Here is a 12,283-nt window from a genome sequence, read left to right on the forward strand (position 1 = left end):
CACCAATGCACAGTCTACACTTAAACCTTGCGATTTATGGATTGTCACCGCATATGCCAAGCAAACAGGAAACTGTTTACGGCGAACATATAAATCTTTAACAAGCAAAAACCTAGCAGAACAACGACCAATTTGCTGTACTTCCTCAATGCCATCAAATTTAATTCTTAAAAATTCTATTCCATCTCTATTTCTGTATTTCTCAAAATCAACAACATTACCCATTGATCCATTTACCAGACCTCTTTCTACATGTAAATTCCTTCTCAAAATAATTCGGCAATTTAAACACACATTCAAAGTCTTTTCAAAACCCGCTGTTTTAGATATAGTCTTCTCTAATGAATCCAATTTTGATTTCAAATTGTCTGACAAAATAATTGTTGATCCCATATGCTCTAATTTGTCGATAGCTTCAAGTTTCACAATCTCTTGCTTTTCTAAATTCAACATTTTGTTGTTGAAGATGGCACATTCTGCAAGAGTTGGCATGAGACATATCCCGGATTTCTTCTCAGTAATTTTCTGAAAAATATTCTCAGGCACAATCTCTTGTTTGGGATATAAATTTGACAGTAATCGTGCATTTAAAGCTTCTTTCCCATGCTCAGTCACTTTTCCAATTCTAATATCTTGTAGAATATTCTTGTAATCTTCATCCTTTGCCTGACGCATATTTTGATGCAGTTCTGCATAATTGAAGTTTAACCATATATTGACGTTGCCAATGCTCCCTAGGCACTTCCTGGTATCTTCATGCGTGAGTATTTTGAACACAGGTTGACCTTTTACTGGTGTCAGCTGCAGAAGATCTCCGAAAACAATGATGTGTTTCCCACCAAATAACACATCATATTCAGTTTTAAGTACTTCTTGCATTCTCAAATGCACAAAGGCAAGCATGACATTGGAAACCATGCTTACTTCGTCAATGATAAGTAGTTTCATTTTCCTCAAGACTCTTGAAACTTCACAGCAAGCATCTCCAGATAACTTGTTGTATTGTAATTTGTTGTCATGCTCCACCGGCAGCATCAGTAGACGATGCAAAGTAATACCTTTAATGTTATGTGCTGCCAGTCCAGTAGGAGCGGTGACAACACAAGACAGCGATGACTCAGTCCTTTCCTTCAAATAACAAGAGATTGCTTTAATGAGGAAACTTTTTCCAGTTCCCGCTTCTCCACTCACGTACAGTCGGACAGGCTTCAACGATGTACATGAGCACTTGTTCTTCTCATGACTTAATCCGTGCTCAATTTCCGTGGTAACTTCATCATATATTTTCCTCTGCTCAACGTTGAGTTGTTTTTCCAAGTCTTCTAAGTTAACTGAATCCTCCTGAGCATGTGCCATGGCTCTTTCCACTTCATTCATAGCAGTGGCAGCTTCATTTTCGATAATAGGTCCTCCAAGTGGATCTTGACTCAATGAAACAGAACTCTGACTGTCCTGAGAACTGTCTCTGGCAATCTCGGCTGCAATCGTTGCTTCCTGCTCAATTTCCAAAGTTAGCATTTCTTGATATTTAGAAAAAGCAGGACATTCTATGGACTCCTTGGCTGCATTGAAAGAGTCTTCGTAACAGAGGAAATCTCCAAGCAGTTCCTCTTCTGCACGCCAAGGCTTGAAAAGTTGCAAAAGTGCTAAATAAAAAAACTCATTTTTTTCTGGAGATTCACCACTCAATTTTCGATGGTTTACTAATTGGCATTTTCTTTGCTTGACCAGGCATCCCTCACTTCCAATTACAGCATACACTCCTTTCTCAATATCTTCTTTGATGTTCCTCTTGAATATATAATTTTGGAGAACCTCATATAGACAAACATTCTCAAGGTGACTGCTTCGATTTGGATAATATGTATCCAACATGTTGGTCTTCAAAATGTCGGTACTGTTTGGTTCCTTTTCTGCCAAATACTCAATTTCCCGGACAGGTTTTAGAACTCGATTTCGCGTTGCAGCAAGACCAAGACTCGCCCAAACTAGACTCCTGGATTTGGCATAGAGACTTGCTGAAGACAACCGGTCAGAACATTCGTAAGCTCCGATTTCTCGATGCGACAACATCTTCAGACTGAAACTGTACAACTTCTTGCTGAGGCTCTTTTCATGAGAAATATCCTCCCACATATCCTTCAGTTCGGTCTTTTCTTTTTTGGTGATGTAAGATGTCACATACCGAGCCACAGCCATACAGTTGTCAGCCACAAACTGTATATCCATGTTAGCATTCCACATGGACAAAATCACTGGGTTGTAGTCATTGATGTACTTGGACTCTTCGTTCCTTTTCAAATTGTATGTATTCTTGGGTGATTTCCTCGTCACATTATGTCGCAGCGAAGACATCAAACTGTTCACTCTTCCTTTAGAAATCACCGGTCGTGGAAAGTTGAAACGACATTTGGTGTAGAACTTGTCCTTGTTTCTGAATTTACGACGACAGTACTTTCCACAACGATGGCTTTGGAAACGTAGAACTTGTTCTCTTAGACTTTTCTTCTCCGTTGCGTTTGGAACAGCACACGTAGAATACTGTTCGATGAAATTCATCACTAAGTCATCCGGATCTGTTCCAAATTTAGGTGCATCCTTGATCCACAACAACATATGTATATGAGGGGCACCTCTTGCTTGGTACTCCTTTCTCCAGAAGAAATCCAACACCTCTCCAAGAGGTGGATTCTTTTTATTTGTGATGAAAGACATCATAGCTTCAAATCTATGATTGAAGTACCTGCATACATACACTGGATCCAAAGAACACAGTTCTCCGGTGTCTTGAATTCAATGTTTTCAATATTTCCATTTGCCTCTCGTAGAAATTCAAGTAAGTCTTCCCAGCCATACTCGGCACAGCTCAGAGTGAGGAACCATGTTGGAGTTCCTAAGTTCCTCAGCATACATTTTAAATCACCATGACGACGGTACCAGTACTCATTAGTACCACGCTGACACGCCATGAGATTAATTAAGTGAGAATCCAAAATACTGTCTTGGACATTGACTTTATGCATAAAGTCACTTGCCGAGATGTTTCGCATCTGTATACCACTTTTTAAGATGTGGTTCACTGCATATGACAGTCCAGACAGATCGCTTTCAAACAGGAGATGAAACAAATAGGGAATGCATTGCCGAAACCTAGGATCTGCTGCATACAATCGTAAAGTCCGGTATTCAGACGCAGGAATTTGATGAGGTCGCTCATCATATCTTCCTCCTTGACCTGTGGGAAATAGCTGTGGGAAACACCGAGCTTCCAAACTTTCCTCCCAAACACTAATGGGACTCCCTTTGGCTTGTTTCATTTGAAACAATTCAATAGCATTCCCCATGACTTCCTTGGAATGCAAAGGATGAACACTATAATGTTCATATATTTCTTCACTTTTAGAGGCCTCTACTTTCTCAATTTGGCCCGCACACAAATCGCTATCCTCTTCATCACTTACTTCCTCTTCTGCAACATATACATTCTTATAGTACTTATTATTTTTCTTCAAATACACTGTTGCCTTTTTGACTTTCCTAACATCCACTAAATCTTGCCATATTTTCTTATTCTTTGTCGGAACCCCATTAACCAAGATAACCAGAGGTTCCTCTTCCACTTCTTCTATTCCAATTGTGTTAATGTTTTTGTTCAAATCTAGAGGCAAATAAACAACTCTTCCCTTTAATCCTCTCTGTAAATCTGCTGGAGGCAACTTCCCTGTCTTTGGCTCCATTCTTACAATAGCCTGAAAGGGATGGATACTTTGAATCAAAATAGATTCATAAGTATTTAAATCCTTCAATTCAGAAGGAATCTCAACCAATTCCAGATTATTATGAACTGCCCTAGCAGGCATCTGGTTTTGGTTTAATTTATTACAACAATAAGTACACACACGTTGATCCGATCCCAAATCAAAATAATTTTCTACCATCAAGTATGTGGCAAAATCCTTCCATTCACTATTATTTTCCCTTTCACTTTTTGCATATAAATCCACTACCTTAGTCTGATTCTTATAATAAGTGCGTCGACAACATACACAAGTGAAATTAGGCCTCTCACTTGATTTCATCTGAAACGTGGCAATTTCCTTCTGAAAATTATCTGTACTGGAAACCTGTACATTATCTTCCACATTACCCTCTACTTCTGGGTCAATTTGAACATTCTCATCTTTACTACCAAAGTAACAAAACTCAATTTCTTCACAAATATTCTTCACATCTATTTCAGAACCATGCAAAAGAGCAGCACATAATTGTTTAAGCATAATTGCTGGACTCTTAGCATAATACAACATTCTCACTAATTTTCTCACTTTATTATGATGCACTGCTAGCATCCTGAAATGATGAAAAACACTCTGGCATACTCTCCTGGAAAGACAAGCAAGTGAATGACCACGCAAACCTGTCATTTGTCTCACTCTGCAAGGATCTAAATCTTGCAACAACTTCATTTTCTGCTTCAAACTTTTCTTATTAAATGTCCGTATAAAATCACAAAGCAAATTGATGGAAACCTGTCGCACACTGCAAATAGAACTACACTTCCAAATGTACACAGGACCCTTAGGACGTCTTCCTAAAACCTCATCACTTAGCGCCTCTTCTGTCTCTGTTGTCACAAGTTGTTCTTTTTCAACTGGACAACCATCCTTCACTTCATAAGCTCGACCACTGATGTCAACTGCATGCACCAAATCATTATCCTGAAAATAAGTCTCCTCATTAAAAAATGCCTCAGAACTTGAACTATGCATCCATTCTCCGGAAAAAACTTCACAAAAGTTAGTACGATTTACTACTCTCTTCCATCTCAGAAATTACCTTGCTTAGTTTCCTAATTCTATTGATTACCAAAATAAACAACTTTCGCTTAATTTCAAAAGCATGATCAATAATTTTCTCTACATTTTTCTTCTTCTTATAAAATGCCGCTTTCTGTTGGCCTTTCTTTTTAATATTTTTCAATAAATTAACTAATATCCTATTACGGAATATTCGATTTCGAATGTCCCTAAACTGTTGTTTCCTTCTACTATCATGCACAGAGTTATCTCTTCCTCTACCAGTAACATTTGTGATGGGTCTCTCCTTTCCATTTAAATTACTTTTCTTTTTGTGAACTGAAACATTTTTTTGAGCAAAACTTTTTTTACTACAAATATTTCTTAAGAATGATTTCGTGCTCTTACCCGGACCTTTCTTGGTGTTTTGACAAGTATTTGGGGAAGAGGACTGCTGCAATAAAACATCATCCTGCTGTCTTTGACGTTTTCTAGCCTTTCTTATTCTACTTTTGGAAGGCATTTTACAAACTATGAAAGAATCTGCAGTTGAATCTGTGGAAAAATATAATATAAAATGTTATTAACCACTATTACCAAACAGTAAATAAATAACAGTCATCTAAAACTTAATGCCGTACTAATTATTTAACATAGCAAATATTTTCCACCAGCACTGCATCACAAAAATGACACTCAATGGTACAAAACAGGCATACAACACTCATAAATCACTCCCTAATATTTTAAATCATTAATTTAGGATGACGATAAGATGTAGCCTATCTAAAGATTTGTTTAGGCCCATATCTTTAGACTGGGGTGAATGTGTGTCATTGATCCACATTCAGTCCATCACCTGTTTTGTTTATTTGAGGTGAGGCCAACACATGGTTGCAGATAAGATTATCACTGAAAAAAAACAAGGTAAAAAAACATGTGAAGGCCTACCAATGAAGTAAATCATTAAATGAAAACCAATACATTTCTGGAAATATGCACTACTAGTGCTTCATAAGATGTTTTGGGTCATATTTATAAGGCATTTGAGTGTGTAGTATGCTATTTTACGTTGTTCATGGTGCAAATTTATTGTAAATACGCTCCCACCTGCGGTTGGCAAATTTAGATTTTGATTATGGGAGTTAGATAGGCATGTTAATAATTTCCCAAAAATGGTGTATAACCCCAAACAACCTTTGAAGCAAATGCTCTTAGCCATGTTATCCACCTCCCATTGGATAACATGGCTAAGAAGTGCTTGCAAATGTGAAAAAAAACGGCCGCAATGCATGAATATCGCAGAAAAATCAGCGATATTCATACATTTTCCAGCAAATGCTCTTAGCCATGTTATCCACTTCCTATTAAATAACATGGCTAAGAACTGCTCAGGGCCCCATGAGGAACGCTTTCCATTTAAAAAGGGAAAAATAACATCAAAGACACTAAAATGCCTTCTAAATATGACCCCAAACAACCTATGAAGCTCTAACAGTACATATCCTGAAATTTAATTGATTTCAAAATTCGTTTTTAAACACAGCATATAAATCAATTGTATACCTGCATTCATGAAGAAATGACTAAAAATGTCCTTGAGACACATGAAAGTGTTTTCTGGAATGCCCTAGCACCATTTTTGGGACACTATTAACATGGCTAGGTAACTCCCATAATCAAAATCTAAATTTGCCAAGCGCAAATGGGAGCGTATTTACAAGACACTTGCCCCAAGAGGAACACTTTCCATTTAAAAAGGTAAACATAACATCGCAGAAAAGTCAGCAATATTCATGCATTATCCAGCAAATGCTCTTAGCCATGTTATCCACCTTCCATTGGATAACAGAAAGCTGATTGGCTCTCCGGTGTCTGTCAACATTCTAAATAGTCCGGAGCGGCCGCCATCTTATCTCTCGGTAGGATCGAGAGAGAAGAAGAGGTGAAAAACGAAGGGGGAATTTATTGAAAGGGGGCAAGGTATACCCCTCTTGACCCCCTAGGAATGTTGTTGGGGTTATTAAAGGGTCCCGTGGGGAAAATAAAAAAAAAATGATTTTTCACGGTAGAAGCGCTTCACGGGCCGCAAACTGGGCCGCAAACTGGTAGCGAAACGGGAATTCGCCATTTTGTGCTTCGTTTTAATTGTTTAGAGACAAAAATTATCGCCGCACATCGGCCACAATGCATGAATATCGCTGAAAAGTCAGCGATATTCATGCATTATCCAGCAAATGCTCTTAGCCATGTTATCCACCTTCCATTGGATAACATGGCTAAAAACCGCTCTGTGCGTGAGCTTTTTTTTTTTTTTTTTTTTGCTGCGTGACGTTTGTTAACGTTCGATTCGATGGAAATCAGGAAGTGTTGAACACCATTTTGTCACTGCGAGTAAATATTTTATTATAAATGAATCCTTATTGATAAACATTGTCTGCGCCATCTTGCGTTTTTGTCCAATGCCACAATTTTGTCGTGCACGGCAGCCATTTTAGATGCCTTGACCAGGGCCACTCTCTGCACGCCGCCGATTCTCAGCATGGCTCCCCACCCTCGCACGCATCTCCCCCACGCAATGGTCACCCCCGCTCTCTCTCTCATGCATGGGCCATATACTTCCCCCATCTGCGCTGCTCTTCTCTGAGAATCACACCCTGTGCCCGCTCGACACCTCCCTTTCACCCTATTCACTACCGCACCCTCTGACACTTCTCTTCCTCTGTGTCCGATTGTCCAGGCCGGACCTAGGCTATCACCTAGCCCTGCGGATGTAGTTTATGGCTCCAGCTGTAGAGTATCCAGACATGCCAACCCTCCCGATTCAGGTGTGAGACTACTGATTTCAGTGCTAGTCTTTCGCTTCCCGATTCCTGCAAGGAAAAACCCGGGGGCATATTTCCAACAACTAGCGGTAATTTTTGTCTCTAACTTGTTTAGAGACAATAATTATCGCCGCACTTCGGCGAATTTTATCGCACATAAATTGATTTCTTAAATCGTTTTTAAAAACAACATATCTGTTTCAGCTTACATAACAAACCATGGAATGGGCTCCATGTACCACAATAACTTGTGTTACTGCATGCCAGAATGTTACACCAAATATGCAATTACAATTTCTCTATAAAACTAATTCTATTACTATATCACTAGAGACAAAACCACATTTTAAAAACACAGCTTTCTTCATCATTTTCTCCTTAAATCATACTATTCTCTATCTAAATTAAATAAATCTTTTCTCACCTTAGCAAATATTGTTTGAGTTTTGAAAACAGTCTCAGAAATACACCAAATTGTCTTCAGCAGAAGAAAAAGGATGCACTCCAAAGACTGCAGCTATTGAAAGCACAGAAATACAGATATTCATTTCACATATCTCTCATATTAGCCAATCATACCTCTTCCCTCACTTTTTTCAAATCAAAACCCTTCCCCCCTCTGCCCTCTCTCCCTTGTTTCCATAGCAACCACCTCCTGGAAGACCTCTCATGTTTGCAAATTCACACAACAATGTTTCAATTGAACTCTGAACTCTCAGTGCACCTGCGTATCCAGAGCAATCTTTCAATAAATGTTTCTTCCTTGACCATTCAAATTACATCTTTCAAAGAACACATCCATGCACCCTAACTTTCTGTTTTCAGAAATGGAAATGCACCAATCACTGCTAATGAATCATTAGCATTGTAAATCCACAGTTTTTTTTCTTTAGAAACTCCTACTGTTTCAACTGCCCTTTCATTACCACACTTCATCTGACTGCAGAACAACCTTCTCCCACCATGTTTAAGGTCTGGATTGTTGGACATAGTTACATCCACTGGGCTCAAAGGTATGCTGAGAGCAGAAATTTACCTAACCTCAATTTACAAGATGTGGAAATTAAGTGGTTGGGCCAAAGAGGATTAAAATGTCACCAATTGATACCATTGGTGAAAACCTTTATGCATTTGCCAAAACCTGACCTGTTAATAGTGCACTGTGGAGGTAATGATTTAGGCACTTTGACAGGGGTAGGTCTGGAAATGCTTTTAAAGGACACCTTTGAGCAATTAATGGCACTTTTTCCTCAAACTGCCTTGGAATATTCCAATATATGCCAAAGACAGAAATGGAGGTGGTCCAACCAATTTTGTCCACAAATTGAGAAAGCGAGGAAGCATGTAAACAAATCTGTTTCAGCTTACATGAGAGACCATGGAATGGGCTCTCTGTACAACAATAACTTGCGTTACTACATGCAAGATATCTACAGAGGAGATGGAGTTCACTTCTCAGATGAGGGCAACAGAATTTTCATTCTGAATTTAAGACTGTGCATTGGTACCTACTTATAAGTACCTAAATGTACCATAAACCCCAAAGCTCTTCTCAGAGCTACCCTACATCTGATCACTCACAATTATTATTTTCCTCTAACTTTTTTCACTAATTTTCCACAAAATTCGCTCCCCGGAGCGCTACCCGGTTCGCTAACCGAAAGCTAACCTCGCGGATTTTTTAAAAAAAAGTTTTTTTTCCGCACATATAAGCCTCCTCAGCCACGCTCAGAAAACCTAGGGGGTCAAGATAAGTCTACCATGACCCCTTCTACCCATTCTAAACATTATTTGCCCTCCATCTTGTATCTTAATGCGACCGAAACACAAAATGGTGGACTCCCGTGACGCTTAAGGTTCGCTAACCGGGCCGCTTTCCGGAAAGCGGTCCTAAAAAAAGGCGGGAAAGTAATTTACAGAAAAACGACTAGAGACACTCTCACCAAATATAGATTAGCTCATACTACATGACAATCCCTTCCATTCTCACAAATTTCATTGAAATTCAATTTAGCCATTTAGCCTGTAGACCTCTCCAAGTACCGTGAGGTAAATTACTTCACAAAACACATCTGAATTGTTGGCATTGACAACCAATGAAAATGTTACTTTCATTTTCTACTTTTATTACCTGACATTTGATTGGTTATATACCTGTATATATATAAAGGGAGAGAAGGAAACACAGCCATTTTGACTACTACTTCTTGTTGTACCTCCTATTTTAATAGCTTTAAAAAACTTCAACTTCTTTGTGAAGGTAAGTTATAATTTAATATATTGTGCACTATGACTTAATATAGTAGACTTTTTTTGCTAGATATACACTATCCCTCTGTAGTAGTAATGTATTTAGATAGACTTCTCTGTTATAGTTATCAATGGAGTAAGGCTTGTCTTGGTTAAATCACATACACTTTTTTATAGTCCTATTTCCACTCTCATACTATACACTGTCAAAAGATGAATTCACTGATAAAAACTGCCTATCTAAAATTAATCCCAACAGTGCCCTATCTCTACTAATATATATTTTTTTAATCCAAATTTCAGGCAAAATTATAGTCCTATTTCCACTCTCATACTATACACTGCCAAAAGATAAATTCACTGATAAAAACTGCCTATCTAAAATTAATCCCAACAGTGCCCTATCTCTACTAATATATATTTTTTTAATCCAAATTTCAGGCAAAATGGAAGGCGAGCAGCAAGTTTCTTTTGAGATGGACCTGCAAGAGAGCAGCCAGGAATTAATTGAACAAATTGACATGGAATTTATGGATGAAAGCTTGGATAATGAACTGCTGCAATGTGTCCAAGCAGTAGATGTCCTCCTTGCAAATGAGGACATTTTGCAACCTCACAGATTGCAAACAATATATCAAGAAAATAATGACATTTCAGACACTGAAATATTAGAAAGTTTAATAAATTATGAAAAAGAATCAAAATAAAAAAAACACTTTAAAAAAAAGAAAACAAAAAAAAACAAGAAAAACAACAAACAATTAACATACAGCATTAGAAAAGTCTTTCATTCTTTTATCCATAAAGTTCGCTGCCCAGAACGCTTTCCGGTTCGCGAACTTGGCGCTTATCACGCAAAAAAAATTTTTTTTTTTTTTTTTGGACCCTCCTAGGCCCTTTTAAAACCTCCACATAAAACCTAGGGGGTCAACGAGGATCTACCTTATGGTAATTTCCCCCTTTGTTTTGCCCTCCTCTTGTCTCTCGATCCTACCGAGAGACAAGATGGCGGCCGCTCCGGACTGTTTAGAATGTTGACAGACACCGGAGGGCCAATCAGCTTCTCATCGCAAAGTTCCGTTACGCGAAAGGTTCGCTAACCGGATAGCTGCCCGGAGCGCTGTTACAGATATATATCTTGATTTAAACGTTAATTTCTCAAAATCCACTGAAGCACATATATTGAGACCTAGCAAAGGCACATCGGGCTAACAGTCCCTACAATTTTGCCAAGTTTCGTGAAAATCCATTCAGCCGTTCGGGCTAAAAGTGAGTCCAACCGCCCTATGGAAATTAACATAGGAAAAACGTGTTTTGGGACCCCCCTTTTTTCTCGGCCCCCCCTCCACAAAACCCCCCCATATTTTTCAAGGGCTGCTCAGAAACAAAATGTGCCATTTTCCTGAAAATTTCAGCCAATTCCGTCCACAAACGCCAAAGTTATTAGGCATAGAATTTTCAGAAATCCCATAGGGAAAAAATCCTAACTATATATACCTACTGGCGACCGCCAGTAGGTAATATATATATATATATATATATATATATATATATATATATATATATATATATATATATATATATATATATATATATATATATATATATATATATATGTATAAATATATGAGTGAAAGGGCTCCCAAATTGAGTTTCTTCTCCCAGGAACCACAAAAATGACTCGCACACCAGGGTCCGTGTTGGAATTGCGTTTATTGGCGACGCGTTTCGACCAGACGGTCTTTTTCGATAGCCAGCCAAATATAAACACAGTCACCATTTTATACATAAAGCAGTGCTCAAAGGTAGTGGTGGAAACTGAGGTAGGACCACAAAATTACCAATGACTACAATTCATGAAAACTACAAATAGGGTAGAAGACAGACTTAGTAGTACGCGGTCTCATACTTAATACATTGCTGGAATCATAAATTTTTAAGTAAATCAATAATTAAATTAAATACATGAACACAATTTACGTACATTTTAATTTTTTCATATTTTTGTTTACGCAGGTCATTTTGATTTTTCATTTGTACAAGGTAACAAAATTAGAATGATACCAGTGATGTTAATGATACACACAATGACCATAATGGTGAAGGCCAAGTGGCCTATGATTCCCAGAATCCTCTTAGAGACCACATGTTACTACCACATTATGTCCATCCTGTTCTGGTTGACCTCTAAAGTTCGATGGTCCAGGGTGAGGTGGGAGGTGAGTTTCGAGTCTCGGCCAAGTGGCCAATTCATCCATATATTAATTATAAGTAGCTCAATAGTAGTCTAAAGAGTAACTACGTGTACCCTAAACGGGGGTTCCTCCACAGTTTAAATATCGGACTGCTCCCGTGTTTGGAAGAGCTCCTCCGAAGAGATAGTCAAAATAAAAGAAATTAAGGGTGAAAAAG

Source organism: Lissotriton vulgaris, chromosome 8 (genome assembly GCF_964263255.1).
Source record: "Lissotriton vulgaris chromosome 8, aLisVul1.2, whole genome shotgun sequence".
Classification (NCBI taxonomy): Eukaryota; Metazoa; Chordata; class Amphibia; order Caudata; family Salamandridae; genus Lissotriton; species Lissotriton vulgaris.